The 18984-nt window shown below is 57.1% G+C and overlaps 1 long non-coding RNA gene across 2 annotated transcripts; it reads right to left on the reverse strand.

Moving 5' to 3' along the window:
- Nucleotides 1-3753: 3753 nt before the first annotated feature.
- LOC109382654 (uncharacterized) lies at nt 3754-6764 on the reverse strand. 2 transcript variants are annotated; one of them, XR_002123957.1, is made up of 4 exons: nt 6679-6764; nt 4992-5077; nt 4321-4446; nt 3754-3974 (listed from the first exon to the last, which is right to left on the reverse strand). It is a non-coding gene; the product is annotated as an uncharacterized LOC109382654 (long non-coding RNA). The 2 variants fall into 2 exon arrangements; XR_002123956.1 differs by having other exon boundaries at nt 4992-5205; nt 6679-6760.
- Nucleotides 6765-18984: the final 12220 nt, after the last annotated feature.

Here is an 18984-nt window from a genome sequence, read left to right on the forward strand (position 1 = left end):
CAAAAGCTAGTTCTTTGAAAAAGCTAAAACTTCAAGTGAGACTGATCAAGAGAAATGAAAAAGAAAAAAAGAGAAGGCGAGAACAGTGACTCGCCAGGACGCTGCTGGCATCTGAAAGTTAGCAAGGGGGTCTTATGGACGACTCACGACAGTACACCTGGAACTGTAAACAAAATGGACAAATTCCTTCAAATCTCAACCCCGCCCAGCCAAGACGAATCAGTAGTCACATTTCCACAAGAAGAGCCTGTCAGGTTCATGGGCCATTTCTACCGGACATCTGAGGAAGAAATAATCCCAATCTCAGACAAACGGCCTCAGAGGGAAGGAAAGAAGGGGCTGTCATCCATTTCATTTTCGGAGGCCAGCTTCACGTTGTTTTTGTTTTTGTTTTTTTTAGCTGAGCCATCCTACCACCCGTTGGCAGCTCAGCGGCAGCTCAGCTCGGGCCGGGAATCAAACCGGGGACCCTGTTGCTCAGAGCTCAAACTCTTGAGCGAGCTCTTAACCAACTGAGCCACTCAGCCGGCCCCAGCTTCACTTTGTACACAAAACCAGACACCGACATTTCAAGAAAGTCAGTCATGAACTTTCCTAAACAGATGCAAAAACCCCTAACTAAAGGGGAAGGTAGCAAGACGAGCCTCGCAATGTATGGAAATGGTTGTGCGGCCTGGAGGGGCGGGGATAGCTCAGGAATGCAAGGCTGGTTTGACCGTGTAAGTCACTGTCGCCTGCCGGCAGCAGATCAAAGGGGACAGAGGAGTCGCTAAAAAGGTTAAAAGCCCAAGACGCAGAAGGAGTGTCTGATAAAACTCAACTCCCTTCCTGAACACTGTCGGCACACTGGGAGTTGAGTAGCGTTTCCACAATCTAATAAAAAGGTGAGTTACACACACCATCGCTAAGGCGTTTCCTTTGAGATGAGCTCAGTGCAGGCACAGCCTCGGTGGTCCTCCCAGCAGTCCCCCCAGGTGGGCAGAGGCCCGGGGTGGGTGAGGGGGAGCTAGGCGGGAGAAAGTCAGCCCATCCCATGTCCCTGAGTGGTGCTGGCCACAGGGTCCAGGACCTGCTGCCCAGCCCCGCTTTCTTTCTAAGTTAATACATTTTAAGATTCTCACTGCTATCAACATCACACACGTGCACAGTTTTAAAGTCAAGTGGGTCCACAAGGCTTATAGAAAAGGCAGCATGTCACCATGCCTGCCCGCCCCAGTCACCTCACAGTCATGGTGCAATGGTCTTGTATTTGCCTCCATGGTTCCAGACAGCACACCTGTCTTGTGTTCGCTCGATTATTTGGTTTTAGGTGTTTCTCCCTGGAGGCCCTCCTCCCCAAACAACACCCTGTCTGAGCTCTGCTAAGCTAGCATGTGCTGCATTTACCATGCGCTCTTGTCACGGCGGAGCCACTCTGTCTTGTTTTCTGAGGGGCTGACACTTATCTGCATCCATTGCTTCCTTACTTTCCCACCCTGATGACCCAGCCCACTTCCTCCGTTCACGCCAGGTGACCAGCGTCACCCGTCCCTACCCCATCCTGCCCCAGCAGCTCCCCAGGCCCGGCCATCGGCCATTGTGGTGGTGGTGGCCTCGCACCTGTCACACCTCCAGGCTGAAAACCCACAGAAGCTTCCCACGGTCGAGGGGTGTAGATGTCTCTGGAGATGGCAGGCATCCCAGGCTTGTCCTTCCTCAGCTGGGCGGAGAGTCCGGCGGAGCCGAGACTCTGGGCTGACGTAACTGTCCCTTAGCACCAGCAGGCGCTGCTCCCGGGACCCAGCCCAACTCCTGCTGTTTCTGAGGCTGTGAGGGCCGTCCACAGTGGGGGTCTCTCTGTGTCCACTCTCTGGCCAGCCCGCACGCCTGATAAGCCTGGCTTGCATGTCCTTCCAATGAGAGGGCTTTTGGGTGACACCCTCCCTCCCAGGTCTCCCGGAACCCCCATGACTGGGATGTGGGGCCTTCCTGACAGAATCTCTAGCTTTTTTCATCTTCTGTGATTTTCCTTCCCTTTGTTTATTTGTTCTGTGCTAGCTTGGGGGAGATATCTGCACCCTTATCTTCCAGGCGTTTTATCGAGCTTTCCATTTACTGTCGTGTTTTTATGGACGAGTCTGTTCCGCGTAGAAAGGCCTTCTCGGGGCCCCAGCGCTTCCTTTGCATGCAGCGTCTCTGAGGACCTTAATTCCAGCTCTTGGGTCTGTGTGGCTCTTCAGCTCGTGAGGCCGAGGCCAGAGGCCTCAGCGCCCTGCTGTGTTCTCCTGCCCAGGATGCTTTTTTGGGGGTAGAAACTGAGAAACTGATTCTAAAATTCATATAGAAATGCAATGGGCCTAGAATAATGAAAACAACTTTGAAACGGAACAACAACATTGGAGTGTTAGCACCGCCCGACTTGCCGTGGTGCCGCTGCAGTGAGAAGGGTGCGCAGCCTCCAGCAAGGTGGACAACGGCGGCGGCAGGCAGTCAGGGCAGAGCGCACACGCCGGCAGCAGGCAGAGTCCATGGGAAAGGACAACCTTTTACAGCAAATGCTGCTGGAACAGGTACACATCCATATGTTAAAAAAAATAATTTCACTGCATATCTGGCACCATAGAAAAACGACCTAAAAACAGATCATAGATCTCAACGTAAAACCTTAAATTACAAAACTTCAAGAAGTAAGCAGCAGAAAACGTCTGTGCCCTTGAGTTAGGCAAAGATTAGCTAACAACAAACACTGAGAGGTTCCAACACTTGTGTTTAACTGCTAACTGAGATTTCGACAAACCAGGGGTTTTCGTTCTTTGAAAGACATACTGAAAAGAATAAAAAGCCAGCCGCAGGGTGAAGTAAATGTCTGCAAGCAACATACCTGATAACAGACTTTCCTCTGCAATTATATTTTGAAACATCTCAAAACTCAGTAACCTGAAAACAATAAGCTGAACTTTAAAACGTGCATGAGATGGAGTAGCTGCTTCACCTGGGAAGATAAACAGATGCGACCAGCACATGCCAGCATCATGGGTTGCCAGTCAAAACCAGGACGAGGTGCCACCATGCACATGGAGGCGCGGCTAAATCTAAGGGCTGACCATAGCAGGTGTTGCTATGGGGAGCGGCTGCAGCTCTCACGCTGCAGGAGAGAGGGACACGGTGCAGCCACTGGAGAAGGAACAGCCTGACAGCTTCTCACCGTGGTCTACCCATTGCTCTCCCAGGCAGTTACCTGAGCGAAGTGAGAGCCGACGTGCACACAGGCGTGCAAAGCAGCTGCACCTGTAACAGGCAGGAACTCACAGCACCTGAATGCCCACAGGAGCGTGGCTCGCTCACACCGTCCCCTGGGGCGCAGCTCTGCAGGGCAGGCGTGAACTGCGGACATAAACAGGAGCTGGATGAACCTTAAGGCGGTGATGAGCATTGGAAGGGGCCGTGCCGCATGACTCTGTGTACATGATGTTCTGGAAATGGACAGGAATCTCTAGTAATAGGAAGCAGGCTGGGGTCCCAAGAACGGTGAGGGTGATGGGGACGGGCAGAGCCGTGGGCTCTGAATCGGCTGTGGTGATGGTTTCATGGACACACACGCTCATCGAAAGGTGTAAAATCACACGCTGCAAACACGCAGTTTGTTATTACAGGAACCACACTCAATCAAACTTTTTTAAAACAGATGCCTGCTGTAGTTTTCTTTCCTCAGTAATATGCTTTATCAGATTAAGGAAATTTTATTTGTAGTTTGCTGAGAGTTTTTATCATGAATAAGTTTTGAATTTTATATGTTTTTCTCTCTATATTGAGATGTTTGTGCAGTTCTTGTTGTCTAATCCCACAGGACTGCCTCTCCTGCCACCACCCTGGGCCCCCGTGGGGCTCACCTGGCGACGGCTCTGATGTCAAACCAGGCTGGCACCAGGAGTCCACGGGTGCCTCTGGAGGCTGGGGAAGCCGCCCACATCCACATCAGCTCCACGAGCTTCACCCTGTCTTGGAGAAGCAGTGGGCACTGACTTGCAGGGACACACTCTCAGGACACAGCCCACAGCCAAGACCCCACACTCACCTTCGGCCAGAGTATCAGAACCCAGAGGGCCCGGAGGCTAGAGCACGTGGCCTGCCTCCCCCAGGGTGCAGGAGGCCCCGCACCTGAGCCCTTCTGGGAAACCTTTACACACCGGTCAAGCCTGCACCCTGCACACACATGTGCACCCATGCACGCACACGAGTACATGCACACAGTGGACACACACAAGCACCACACACTCACACACATGCACACAGGCCCCATTGCTGTCTGGGTCCGGTCCCTGGGACTCTGCGGTCACTCACATCTCCATGACAAAGGACTGGACACTCCAGGAGACGGGTGGGGGTGTCCTGGGGAAGCTCAGCTGTCTCCTTGTCTTCGCTGAGTTGTGGGAGCAGGATGGAGACCAAACACCGAAGTCCCAGGTCCTGTGGCCCAGAAATGCCTTGTCTTGGGCAAAATGGCATGGGCCTGGCATGCACACACAAGACCCCAAGCTGTCCAGACCCTCCAGGAGGCCCTTTGGGACATGCCAACCATCCTCCCTGCGAGAACCTGGCCTCGACAAAGCCCTCGCGCAGGGGCTCCTGCAGAAGACCCCGCATCACGTCCCTTTCCCTCCCCCACATAGGTCAGGCTGTCTGGAGACAGGCTGGATGGGGACACCTCTACCAGGGCAGGACCCCAGGGGAGCGGTCCTGCTGGGAAGCTCCCATCCCCCTCTGGCCACCGCATGCAGAGGAAGACTGGCATGGAGGACTCCTGGCGCGTGAGAGCCACAGCCGCTGACCTCTCAGAGCACTGGTTGCCCCTCCGTGCCCCTCCTCTCAGGTCACACGTGACCCTGCTCTCCAGCACCCCTGGCCCCACCCTGCGGGAGTGAGCCCAGGGCCCAGTGATGGGAGATGCCTGCCCTGGGGACCTGGGCCTTGTCCAAGTTGGAACCTAACATTTACATGAGAAAGACACTCACCTTTTCAACATCAAGTTCTGGCTGCAGCCTCAGCCGAGCCCAGCATGATAGCTTGGCAGACACAAAGGGAGCGGGTTGCACGGGGCCTGGGGGACAGGCAGCACCGTGTTGGGGGCTCCCACGCTTCTGCACAGACGCCTGGTCACCTCCCCGTTGTGCTGGCACAGCCACGGCGCCTGTTCCAGTCCAGCCACGTGGCCTCAGGCCCAGGGGCCTAGAATCCAGAAGCCTCTTGGCTGACAAGTCCCCGATACTGAGCCAGGCGCTGCATGGAGGGGACCAGGAAGGAATGACCCCCACCCCTCCCAGGCTGGTACCTGGCCTGGCGGTAGGTGCTGGGCCTAGGTGGCCCTGACCAGGGCTTGCTGATGAGTGGGTAGAAGATGGAGATGGGGGCAGACAAGAGGCAGAAGCCCACCCCCAGTACCCACGGAGCCCACACCTGCTCTCCCCCCACCTGCTCTCCCAGAAACATCCTCCCCTCAGGCAAGTAAGTGCTGGGCTGGCACTCCCCGCCTCTGTGAACCCCCAAACCACTAGCTGCATGGGCCGTCTGTCCCATGGAGGCAGAGGTGGTGTGGTCTGTGTGTGTTGGGGGCATTCACAGAGCTGCCCCAGGACCCACAGAGCAAGAGGCTCTGCACCCCACCGCTTTCCTGGGGGCCGCTGTCCCTCGGATGGGGCAGTGGGCGCTGCTGAGAAACCAGATCCTGACACCAGGTTTCCCTCGCCAGGCCCGGGGACCTCCTCCCACTCAGCGGCAGTGCAAACGCGAGGCCCTGAGTGCCGGCACGTAGGATAGGCCGTGCTATTAATAATTTCCATACATCGCGCTCCCATTATGAGCAAAAATAACCCACAGAGCAGCCGCCCCTCCCGCACAGCTCACAGAAAGGACCAAAATAGCGGCCTGGGAAAGGCCCGCTCCAGCCTCCAGCCCAGATCGGAGGGTGGGGCCCGGGGCCAGGGGGCCCTTCCCTGCTCAGCACGCTCCGACCGGCGCCTCTACAGCCTGGCCGGGGTCCAGGAGCTTGGCCTCCGCCAGGCCCCAGGGGCCCAGGGCCGGGGGAGGGGGCATAGGGCCAGGGTTCGGAGAAGAAGGGGCGATGGGAGGGATGCTAGGGTTCACGACCCTCCCATTCTCCAGGGCGGGATCTGGGCCAGTGACTCCCCAGAGGTGAGAGGGCCACAAGGCGAGCCCCTCCCCCACCTCTGCAGCTTTACCATCAGCCTTCACCCCCAGGCTGGTCCAGCTCCGTGGAAGACAAGGCTTCATGGTCCTTCAGGCCCCAGCCCTCTGTGGGCCCCCAACCCATCCAGGAACCCCTCTGAATCCTGGAGTGAGGCCTCAGGTTTGGAAAGGGTAGGCTGGTCCGGTGACCTGGGCCCCTGGGCAGGAAAGGGCAGCTGCTGGCGCTTCTCTGTGGAGGGTGGCCTGGGGCCTGCTCACCTACCCCTCCAGGGTCCCCCTCTCTGCCTGCCAGGACTCCCTTCCCCTGAGGAGCCAGCGGCATCCGGGGGGCCTCCTGTGCCCACCCCAACCTGCTCCCCCACTGCCCTGCGGGCAGAGCCCTCCACGAGCGGGCACTGTGTCTACGGTCTGCGGAGAGGTTGGGGACCGTGTGGAGGAACAGGCTGTGCTTGGAGCCTGGCCCCACCCACCCCAGGTGTGCGGCTCAGGCCTCACCTGTGGGGTGGGGCACACACACCACCTGGCCGCACAGGGACGCTGCCAGAGGGGCCTGAGGAGTCTGGCTGCCTCCTCTAGGCCTGCTCTCCCTGCGTTTGCCCAGAGCAGCCAGCTCTCGTCCAGGCCCGCCCACAGCTCTCATGCACCCAGGGCGCCCTCTTTCGGCCAGGAGGCCTGCGTGGATGCTGCAGGGGTGTGGCTTGGGTGCCTGGGGCTGGAAGGTCATGGACACCCCCCAAGGGCAGTTTGGGAGGTGCCCTCATTCTGCAGCACAGCCCCCGGGGCTCTGTGGCCTGGAGGTTGGGCTGGGGGGAGAGCACAGAACAAGGATGGAGTCCACTGGGTCTCACCCAACCATGCGAGGGAGTCCTGGCTATATCCGGAGCAGCTGCAGTCACCTGGGGAGGACAACTGGCAGGAGAACCACCTCCTCCAGGAAGTCCCCCTGGCCTGGCCTCCATCTTGGGGCTCGGGGGTCCATGGGGTTCTATCACTGCCATCAGGCCTGGCTTAGAGTCAGTCCCTGGTCATTTCTCAGTCTGAGCTTCTGTTGAGCTCACTGCAGGCCAGGCTGCCTGCTGCCCACTGCCCGCTGCCCACTGTCCACTGCCTGGTCACATGGGAGGCCCAGCAGGTGTAGGAAGATCACCCGCCAGCCCAGGCACCTGTGATTGGCCCCAGATCCAGTCCCAGTGAGCAGGCACAGTAGAAAGAAGGTGGGGAGGGGCTCAGGCCCCACAGAAGGAACTTGCCCAGGGCTGGGCCCACCTGGCAGCTTATGGGCCTCCACATGGGAGGATGAGCGAGCCAACCACTGGGAAGGGAACTGCGGGTGCCTGGTGGCTGGGTTGGGGGCTGCGGGGGTCTCTGGCCAGACAGGACCCACAACTGCTGCTTTTGGGGCAAATAACTAAGAAAACCCAGAGGGGCCGGGCAGCAACTGTGGGAAGAGGGTTCCACAGAGCCCCTGGGCCGCCCGCTCCACGGGGCAGAGGGCCTTCTCCGGGGCCTCGGATCCTCAGCGTGGGCCTGGAGCCAAGCCTCCCCCCTACCTTTTTTTTTTTTTAAAGCAAAGCTATCTTTTTACCTTGATAAGCTGTTTAAAAAATGTAAATAAAATAGCTCAGTGGACAAAGGTGGGCATTCATGCCTCCAGGGCCAGCCGCCTAGACATGAAACACGGCAGCACACTGAGTGGTGAGTGCCCGCTGATGCGAGTGGACAGCCTGAATGCCGTGCGGCGGGCCCGGTGGGCACTGGAGCGCGCCCCGCCTGCCTGCGGGCGGCCGCTCACTCGGGACAATGGCTTTTCTTCGCAGAAGGGCCCTTGCGGGACAACAGCCCCCTTTGTGTCGGGATTCGAGCCTCAGAGCGGCGGCCCATTCAGCTGGCCAGACACTGAAAGGCCGGGAGTGACAGCAGCCTGCGGAAGGCTGGCCAGCCCTCTGCGTCCTGTGCTCTCCGCAGGCACAGCTGCCCACTCAGCCCCCGATAAAGGCCTGGGCCGCGGGCTCAGGAGCCCTGTCCCCACATTGTTCCTGGGGGGGCCACCTTGGTTTCTCAGCGCCATTCGCCAGCTGCTAGACCAAAGCCCGGGCTGAGCGTGACAGGCGGCAATGCCGCCAACACCGGATGCACACCTCCAAAGGACAGTGACCGGGTGAGGCCGCAGGACCCCTCGTGAGTCCTTGCCCCTGCACACCAGTCCTGAATCAGGCGCATCTCTGGGCCCTGGGCAGTGGGGGTGCCAAGCAGGAGTGAGCTTCCGGACCTCGGAAAGCGAAGGTCACACAGCATGGCCCCTCGGGGCTCCCCTGCGCCTGCAGCAACAGCTCAGAGCCACGCCACTGGGGGCCTGTCCTGCTCACAGCTGGCCACCATCCCTACGGTCTCCCACAGACCCAGCTGACTCCCGGTGCTCCTGGCCAGCCCCCAGGATGCTGAGCCAAGACGCCAGGGCTCCATGTCCCCCTCAGAATCTCCTGGACTTAAATGAAAGCTGGCCTCACGCACAAAAGAGACCCAGCAAACCCACCAAATTCTTACACGGACACTGGGCTGGGCGCTCAGTCCCACTCTTTCACCATCACCTTCTCAGACCTGCCCTTCCCACGGTGAGGGAGCAAAACGAACCCCCTCAGGCCCCCGGATGCATGGCTCACCCTGGGCGACTCTCCTCAGACAGGACTGATGACCTGTGCCCGGGGTGCCAGCATGGTGGGTCCATCCTCAAGGAGCAAGCGGCACCCTGCCGCTAGGCCATGCCAACATGGACGCCCAGCAACCTTGGGGGTGGGCCAGGGCAGGGGCAGGAGGAGAGAGGGGGGGCCCAAGGGTGACGTGTGGGCAGAGGACCATTGCCAGCTTCTCCCACACCCCGCTCCTGTTAGCCCTCGAGAGTGTTCCCAAGATTTAACGAAGGAGGCCGGGCAGCAGCTTCCCAGGTAAGAGGCTTTGCCACACGCTTCTGGGTCAGAGCCGGGGAATCCCTGTGCCACTGACCGAGTGCCTGGGCCCAGTGGACACCCCAGGGTGCCACAGTGTAGACTCAGGCACAGCCTGGGGATTGCACCAGCCTCCTTCTCTGCTGGTCCCTGTGAGGACCCCTGGGACCCCAATGCCAGGCATGGCCCTGAGCTAGGCCCCACATAGCTGGTCCCCAAAACACCCCTCCCCCAGCAGTCCCTACAGTGCAGGAGTGGAGAGGACAATCCTGGGGTGGACCCTGTGGGACCCCCAGCCCCCAGCTCTCAACCACCCCTCAGGCCCCACTGGCAGACCTGGCCCATGGGCTGAAAATTGGAAGGAGCACCCCTGAGTCCCTTTTGGGGGGCCCAGACTGTGTGGAGGTCACCCTCACTTTTTTTTAACTTGGCCTTCTGGTGGATCTGTTGGACATGAACCAGCAGGGGGTTCCCATCTGCTCCTGCAGCTAGAAGATGCTGACCAGCCACTCCGTCAGATGGGGGGGAGGGGGCTCTCCGCGAGGACTCTGACCACATGGGCCCCAGGGTTCCCCATTCCATCCAGACTGGCCCCTGGGTGGGGGATGAGTTACCATCCCACGTCTGGAGGCTGGAGGTCCCAGGTCCAGGTGTGTGCGGGGCTGGTCCCTCCAGCAGCCCCTCTCCTGGAGCCACGTCCATCTCCGTTGTCCCCACGTGGTCCTCCCACTGTGTGTGTCTGTGCCCTTGTCTCCTAAGGTCACCAGGTACATAGGAGCTCATTTTACCTAAATCACGGTTTTAAAGACCCATCTCCCAACACAGTCCCATGAGGGGCTGGGTGGAAGGGCTTTGACGCATGAATTTGGGGGTGGGGTGGACACAATTCAACAATAACGGGGGGGGGGAACCCTCACAGGTCCTTCCCCAGAACGAGCAGAGGCTCCCACGCTGGCTCCTCGGGGAAGGGGCGCTGCCACAGGGGGCGGTGGGGCCCAGCCAGCAGAGTCGGGGTCTCCTCCCAGTTCTCCCACCACCCCAGTATCCGTTTTTATTTGCTTCTTAATTGCTTTTATAATATTTATAAAGGCAATTGAGCCTATAGTAGAATATTTGGAAAACAAAATAAATATGCAAATTTTGTGAAATTAATGCAGAAGAAAGTGTTAATTTTCCACAGTCACCTCCCGTTCACCTTCTGGTCCGTCCTTGTCTGTCTGGTCATCTGTGTCTGTCCGAGGGGCAGCGCGGCCCCCAGGCTGCCCGGGCGCCTCCTCCCAGTGCTGGGCGAATGTCGGGCTCTCGGTGGCGACAGGTGCCCAGGTGCCGTCCAACAGGTTCCTTCACACACGTCCCAGCGCCACCGCTGCCTCAGCAGACACCCGCATGGAGCTGGCCCCCACGGCCCAGCCATCGGGCAGGGGCCACGCCTGGCACAGCTCCCACCCCTCCTCTCAGTGACCACGCCACCCTGTGTGGCCTGCGGGCCTCTCGCTTCTCTCCAAGTGAGGCCGCTGTGGGGGAACCCTGACCCAGCAGTGCACTGTCCACGTGCTCATGGTCAGCCTGTCTCCACGCGAGCCCAGGGTCAGGTTTTTGTCCTTGAGTTCAGGATAAACAGTCACGTTGTAGTCGCCCACTCTGCTGGTCAGCAAGGAAAGGGACAGGTGACCAAATGGCTGTTTTGTGGGAGGGGAGCTTTTCCTAATGCTCTCAGTTAGGGTGGAAACTTCCATAGTGCCAACATCTGCTACAGACGCATTTCCACCTCCCTCTGCTGAGTCAGTCCCCTTCTCCAAGGGGTGTGGCAGCCAGCGTCCAGCCTTCAGGCCAGGTGGACAGACCCAGACCCGGGCCATCAAAACTCAGCTCAGCTCTCCTTACTCCATCCACCTGTGTCTGTTCTCAAGCCCTGGACTCTGTGGTATGATCAAGTTCACACTCATCCCAAGGCAGACTTTTTAAATCAACCTTATTTAAAATGAAAACAATCTGCCTGGAGTCCAAATTGTCTTCTGGTTTTGCAGCTCATACCAGGCAAGGGGGCCTTCCAGTACCTGCTGGGGTGACTGCCTCCAAGCAGTGTCAGGACTGCTGTTTAAAACAAACAGCCTGGGGGCTGGCTGGCCGAGTGGCTCAGTTGGTTAAGAGCTCCCTCAAGAGTGCGAGCTCTGAGCAACAGCGGTTCGAGTCCCAGCCCCAGCTGAACTGCCAACAGGTGGCAGGATCGCTCAGCTAAAAATAAATAAATTAATTAAATAACACAAACAGCCAGCATGCACAACTCATGTGAGTGTTGGGACTTTTTCTGCAAGGCGCCTACCTGAGCCGAATCCTCGCTGGGAACCTGCAACAGGATGGGGCATCTGGGGCCGGCCGGGTGGCTCAGTTGGTTAAGAGCGCGAGCTCTGAGCAACACGGTCACCGGTTTGATTCCCACACGGGCCAGTGAGCTGCGCCTGAGCTGAGCTGCCGCTGAGCTGCCCGTGTGCGCACTTAGCAACAAGGTTTCTGGTTTGACTCCCGCAATGGGATGGCGGGCTGCGCTGCCCCGCAACTAGGTTGAAAGCAGCGACTGGGCTTGGAGCTGAGCTAGCTGCGCCCTCCACAACTAAGATTGAAGGACAACAGCTTGACTTGGAGCTGATGGGCCCTGGAAAAACACAGTGTTCCCCTTCCCCAATTCCCCAACACTGTTCTCTTATAACATCTTAAAAAAAAAAAAAAAGTTGGAGCATCTGCCTCAAAGGGCCCTGCTCACCTCAGACACTCCTGCCCCACGCTGGCTGGTGGGGGAGCCCCGGACCAGCTGCAAACCTGGGGAGCAGCCTCCAGAGACGGGCACCTTGCAGGCCAGACTGTCTTCTGAGACCCAGCTGAAGGAAGCTAACCTGGGAGCCTGAAAACCTACCTGAGAGCCTAGTTGGGAGCCTGAGAATCTAAATGAGAACCTACCTGGCTGGGTGCTTACCTAATAACCTACCTGAGAATTTACCTGAGAACCTACTGGGGAGCTTACCTGGCAGCCGGCCTGGCCAAGCCAGACCCAGGCAGACCATTCCCAGCATCTGCTACAGGTTCTGGGGGTGATCCAGGGCCGCAGATGTGCCCGCCCCACACTCATCAGGCCTCCTGCTCAGCCCAGTGACTGAGCCGGTCCCAAGGCCAGAGGGGCTGGGCTCTGAGTGCAAACTCTCCCATACCCCTCGCCCCCCTCAATCAGGCCCTGATGGGACCCACCAGGCCCAGCCCAGGGAAAAGCGACACCTCAACAGGGTCACCCTCTCAGGGACATCACCTCCTTCAGACAGCCTCCTGTAGTGTGCTGCACAGCCGGGTTGCGGTCCCAGCGCAGGCCCACCCTGAAGTGGGAGGCCTGGAGTACATGGAGGTACAGCGCACCCCCAGCCCCAGCCCCTCACTTTCAGAGGGGGAAAAGCAGCGGGGGGCCAGCTTGCTCAGACATGGGCTGGGAGGCACTTCCCTCATCCCCCGGGTGGGTGGTCTCTCCTCCTAGAGGCTTCCTGGCAGCAAAGCCTGAGACAGGGCGGAGGCCCAGAGGGCCTGTGGGGCAGAAGCTTCTAGACATCGGCTGACCCAAAGCTGCCCTTCAAACAACCCAGGAAGGCAGACCCCACATGAAGCCACCGTGGGGCCTGGCACCAGCGTCTGTCCCTCGTCCCAGGAGCACAGGCTGGGACTTCACAGTGGCCGCAGAAGAGTGGTGCTTTCCCCACACGGTAGCGAGTGCCTGAAGTGACCTTAGATAGGTCATCACAGCTTCTGTGTGGACCTCAAATCGGGCTTCCTTCGCCATTTTTCTGTGTTCTCTGAAAATCCTGGGCCCTAGCTGCGTGTCCCCTTCAGGTGGTCCCTGTGACGTTTACCAACGGGCGCTGAGGGTAGTGAAGGGGTCTGGCGGTCCCCAGCCTCCACCTTCTCTGAGCGCCTCGCTGCCCGTGGGCCATGAGCCCTTCTGAGAGCCGGGCTCCTGGCCTGGTCGCCCCAGTGGCACCAAGAAGACCTGCGGCAGGAACCCGGTAGAGCCCGGTAGGAGGTGCTGTCAGTGTGAGCGGCCTCAGAGCCGCAGGAGCCACCACCAGGGGAGGCCCTCAGGCCAGAAGGCCTGTCACCATCAGACGGGTTGGCCACACCTGCTGCAAGCACAGGACGGGGCAGCAGTAGCTTCAGACGAATCTGCGCCGATATTTTACATTGATTACACGTTGGGATGGTCCCATTTTAGGTAAGCTTGGGTTAAATAAAATGTGTTATTAAAATTAATGTCACCTGTTTATTTTTGCATTTTTAGTGTGCCTGCTAGCAAATTTAAAATCACATGTGTGGCTCCCACATTCCTGCTGGACTCTGGTCTTGACTGAGAAGACAGCCGGCCAGACAGAAGAGTGGCCCCAGAGGTTCCCGGGGGTCCCCGGTGTTCTCGCCCAGGTCCCTCCAAAGCTCCCTGGGCACACCCAGACCTGCTCCTCACCACAGCACCAGGAACTTCACTCTCATCCCCAAATTCAAAAGGCAGGCAGGGATGGGGTCCCCCCGACAGAGCCTGCCAGGGTCCTCAGATGCAGGGTGCACAGCCTGAACCCCCTGCCCATGGGGTCCCTCAGGCCACCCCACTTAAGCAGCAGCACCTCCTTGAAAGCCCCATCAACTGGTTTTCAAACAAATTATGGTAAATGTTTGTGCGCACAGCTCAGCCTTCTTCCAGCTTTACTGAGAAGGAATTCACATGCTGTAGATCCACCCTGTGAAGTGTGCAACTCGGTGGTCAGCGTGTGCAGGTCTGAGCAAGCGTTACACCAGCTAATAGAACATTTCATCCCCAGAGATTCACCCCGTGCCTTTAGCTGTCCCTGCCCGGTCCCCCTCCTCCCAGCCCCTGGCAACCAGGGGCCCGGTACTGTCTCTACTGATTTGCTTGTTCTGGACACTTCCTACACATGGGATCACATGACATGCGCTCTTTTGGGTCTGCCGTCTCCAGGGTCAACGCCAGCTGCCACAGCTGGCGTGTGCTCGTCTGGCGTGTGCTTGTCTGGCGTGGCCGGGGCCAGTGCTCGCATGGCTGTTTCCAGGCTGGGATGGTGGTGTCCTGGGCTGGAGACGTGTGCCACGATTGCTATCGGTCACTCCAGTTACGGAGTGGGCTTCAGCCCCGCGTGCGGATCAGGAGGAACCCACCCCTCCCGAGTGGGTGGGGCCTTCCCCACAGTTCTGGCTGCATCAGGGGCGGGGCAGGGCAGGGCAGAGGTCACGGCCCCACCCTTCAGAGGGGCTTTCCCTCTCCCTCCTAAGTCCTACAAAATGGGACAGAAACCCAGTGAGCCGCCATTTACAAACCTCGTTTTACAAAAGCACTGACTGTCAGGGAAAGACTCCTCCCCACTGGCATCACCGTTTACCCAAAGGCTGCCGGACGGCTAGGTCAGAACCGAGGGCTGATGGCCAGGACCCACTGGGCCTCCTAACGACTCCCGGGGTGCAGACTGCCGGTTCTCTGGGTTTCTGTTTTGTTTGTTGTATTTTCTCAATATTATACAACAAACACACTCTGCTTTGTACTCATGAGAGTTATCAAAAGTTAAACTACATGGAGTCTCAGCTTTAGATGGATGGAGTCACCTGCTCAGCCTCTGTGACAGGTGTGCCAGGAGGCCACCCCAGGCCATGGTGTCCGGTGGCTCCAACTCTGGCCTCGGGGTCACCCTCTCTGCAGTCATCTGTTGCTGCCAGACAGACTGCCCCAGACTCAGGCTCACACGCCCAATTAAAACTCACCTGTGAGGTCAGATCTGAGCAGCTGCTGAGTGGTCCTGGCTCCGGGTCTCTGGGGGTCGCTGCCAGGCAGGGCGGGGCTGTGTCCCCATCAGGGCTGCGGGAGGGAACTCCCTCACGGGGTCTGGTGTCGGTGTTGCTGAGCCAGCTCCAGCCTGTTCTGAGGTCCGGTTCCATAGGCTGCCTTGCTAGGACGTCGCCCAATGTCCTAGGGAGGTTTTCTTAGGCATGTAGTGTGGTAGTGTCGCTGTGCTCCTGCTACCTCTGAGCACATCCATTGTCCTGTCCTCGGCACGGAGTGGGTTTTGGTTTCTCTCTTGCTTTTAATTAATGAGTCTGCTCAGAAGTTCGTTTCATTGATCTTTTCCAAGAACTGGTTTTTGGTTTTATTAATATTATGCTTTTTAATTTAGTATTTAATTAGATACGCTTTTCTCTTTATCAATGCCCTCTTCTTTCTTCTGGTTTGTTAGTTTTTTTTTTTTAATTGGGGAATTGGGGAATGGAAACAGTGCTGGGGAATTGGGGGAAGGGGAACACACAAGTTGCTGTCGTTTTGTTCTTCAGTCTAGTTGTGGAGGACGTTGCTTCACTGGCCCAAGTCGGCACCATCATTGCGCTCTTCCCGGGTGAGGCAGATCAGTCGCCGGCTTCTGGATGGCCGCTCACTGCGGCTGCTGGCCGCCTGTGCTGGCTTCTCCTCCTTCCTCCGTAAGTGGCCCAATATGTCTCTTCAGAAGCACCCCCGACTGGCCCTTTGCCTTGGGAGGCTTCTGGGTGGGAGTCCCTCGCTTATCCTCCACCTGACGGGACCCTTTTCCTTTTCACAGGCTCCATCTTCGTTTCACTCTACTCATCCAGCCGGTTTGTTGTCAGTCTGTTGTCAAGCCCTCACTCTCCCTTACGTCTCCCTGCAAAGGCAGCACACAGCCTGGGGATGCGTGTAGGGCACCAATCCTGGCAGATGCCCAACTGTGAGGCCTCTGACACCACAGGGTGCGCCTCCAGCTCGAAGCTGCAAGGACACCAGGACACGGCCTGCCTGGAGGATGGAGCCCTGGGCCTTGGATCCTGCAGGAGTGAATTAAAACTTTCCTATTTTATATTCTCCTTTCAGCTCCGACCTTCAAAGGAGATTACTCCTGAGCCACTTCCTGTTTGCCTGGAGGTGGGCTCAGTGGCTGGAGGAGAGCAGCCTGTTGGAATGCTGTCTTTCCTGGGTCTCTTCTTTAAGACAATTTGGGGGGAGGAGTCCTAAGTTACTGTGTTAATTAGTGGTCAGCAGCAGGCTAAGGCAATAGGTTCTGGAGGCCAGCCCAATGGTGGGTGCCTGGATGAACCCTCCAGGAAGAGGCAGCCGACACCCAAGGTTCTAACTTGGGAGACTTCTCTGAACCTGTTACAGACACGGCCCAGTGTCGACCAGTGTCTCAGTTACACCCAAGGCTATTTTCATTTCCCCGAGAGAAAAGTCTTACGTGGCATTTTATTTTTTATTGGCAAAGGCCATTGTTTAAAAGGAAAAAGCATTCCTTGTACTGGGCTGCAGTCAATTCCCACATATCCAATCCTACTCATTTGATTGTCATCTGTGCTCCAGAATTAACTCGAGTTACTGAGCTCCTCCAAAGGGGAGTTCCTCAGCCTCTCGCTGAGTCCCAGCCTTACCCTAGGTAACGTCTCCCTTTTCCAGACTCTTCTGCTGATGTAGGAATTGTGTGACCCAGCCAGTTCCAGTGGTCAGCTGCCTGGCAAGGTCAGCTCAGGGTCTAGAAGGTCATGGCTGGTCCCAACACTGTGGTGTCCACTGGGGAGCAGATTTTAACTAAAATAGAAGGAAGCTTTTTTTTTAAAAAGATTTTATTGGGGAATTGGGGGAGGGGAACAGTATTGGGAAATCGGGGAAGGGAAACAGACAAGCTGCTGTCCTTTTGTTCTTCAGTCTAGTTGTGGAGGATGTCGCTTCATTGGCCCAAGTTGGTATTATCATTGCACTCTTCCCGGGTGAGGCAGATTGGTCGCTCGCCCCTGGACAGCCACTCATGGCAGCTCTTGGCAGCTCACGCTGGCTGCTGGCCACTCATGGTAGCTTAAGGCAGCCCACTGCAGCATGTGCTGCAGCCTACACCATCGCTGACGACTCACAAAGCTGTTGTTCACCATCTTAGCTGTAGAGGGCGCAGTGTCACTGGCCCACATGTGGGATCCGAACCAGGGCCCTGCTGCTCAGAGTTGGCGTCCCAAGCCATCTCCTAACCAATGCGCCACTTGGCCAGCCCTAGAAGGAAGCTTTTAAAACAACAAACCATTGAATTTTAGAGCCAGGAGAATCTTTGAGGTCATTTGATCATTCCAACTTTCAGGGTATCTGTAAAATAGAAAAGCCTGCAATCAAAGAGTTTTTAAAATTGTTTTTAAAAAGTAAACATTTTATTTGGAGATACTTGTAGACACATGTACACTTATAGGAAACAATAAAGGGATATCATATACCCTTTCCCCAGTTTTCAAGATGGTAACATCTTAAAAACGATAGTCAAAATCTCAACCTGGATATTGACACTGATTCAGTCAAGACACGAAGACTCCAGCCCCACAGGCCCCCCTCTGCCCTCTTATAGTCCCCCCAAGCCATTCATCTGTTAGTGACCCCAGGCAACCACAGTTCTGACCTCCATTTATATAATTTGTCATTCCAAGGATGTTATGTAAATGCATAAAGGGAGAAACCGTTTTTCACTCAACATGTCCCCCAGAGACTGCCTGAGTCGCTGCTGTAGCCACCCTTCGCCCCTTGTGGCAGAGTGGCCTCCGTGGGGCGGTGCCTGTTTGGTCACCACTCACCCACCGAAGGGCATCTAGGTTATTTCCAGGCTGGTGGTCTGGGAGACTCAGAGTCCCGAGGAAGCAGGGTTCTCGGGGGCGAAGGCTTGTAAACATGACTGTGGAGCACAGCTGCCAGGGGCCTTTCTAGGCACTTCACAGGCTGTCCCCAGTCACTTCTCCAGGTGCCGTCTCAGATGGGCGCTCACCGTCCCCATCGCACAGGTAAGGAAGTGGCAGGCTCAGGGAGCTGGCCCAGGGTCACACAGCAGGCAGGAGACACAGCCACAGCTGAGTCATCGCCTGCCAGCCCCACAGGCCCAACCAGGGAAGGCAGGCGGCCAGCATGGAAGGCGAGTCGGGTCTCTGAGCTACCGTGAGCTCCGGGGTCTGACAGCCATTGACACAAGCCTCCCTGAGACCCTGGAGGCCACGATGTTCTGTGTGGGTGAAAGGACAGCCATCTACGGCAGCATTGCTGGGATTGGGTGCTGTGGTGCATGATTTTATGTGTCAACTTGGCAAGGCCACGGGGCCCAGATATTTGGTCACGCACAGTCACGTGTTGCTGTGAAAGTATTTTTTTAGATGAGATTAACATTGAAAACAGTAGACTTGTAGTAAAGCAGATTGATCGCCCTCCGTAATGTGGGTGGGCCTCGTCCAATCAGTTGAAGGCCTTAAGAGGAAAAAGACTGAGGTTCCTGGGGAAGAGGGAATTCTGCCTCCGGACGGCCTTAGCCTTGAGCTGCAATATCTGCTCTTCTCTGCATTTCCTGCCTGTCAGCCCACTCTGCAGATTTTGGGCTTGCCAGCGCCCACAACTGCTGGAGCTAATTCCTTCTCATCCGTCAGTCTCTGTACCCGTGTTGATTCTGTTCTTCCCCGAAACTGAACAAAGGAAACCTAATTTCCAAAGGCATCGGGAGGCCAGAAGGGGGCGCGCTCACGCAGGCCCTCTTCGCATCCATTACGGACGGACCCCAGCAGAACCCTCCCGGCGGCCCAGCAACTCAGCCGCAAGAAACCATCACCACCCTGAACTCTCACGCTCCTCCAATGGGCTAGCATTCAAAACAATTCTCCCAACTTCTTCGTTTTTCTCCGTTGTTTGTTGGACTCGCCTATGGCTGTGCTATAGCTTGCTTGTCCTGAATAGCAATTCTTTGCTGTTACCAATAAACCCATTTTTGTGTTTTGCTGGTAAAATAACTTTTAAGGTCAACAAGCTGGGTGAGTCCTG

Source organism: Hipposideros armiger, unplaced genomic scaffold (genome assembly GCF_001890085.2).
Source record: "Hipposideros armiger isolate ML-2016 unplaced genomic scaffold, ASM189008v1 scaffold_3, whole genome shotgun sequence".
Classification (NCBI taxonomy): Eukaryota; Metazoa; Chordata; class Mammalia; order Chiroptera; family Hipposideridae; genus Hipposideros; species Hipposideros armiger.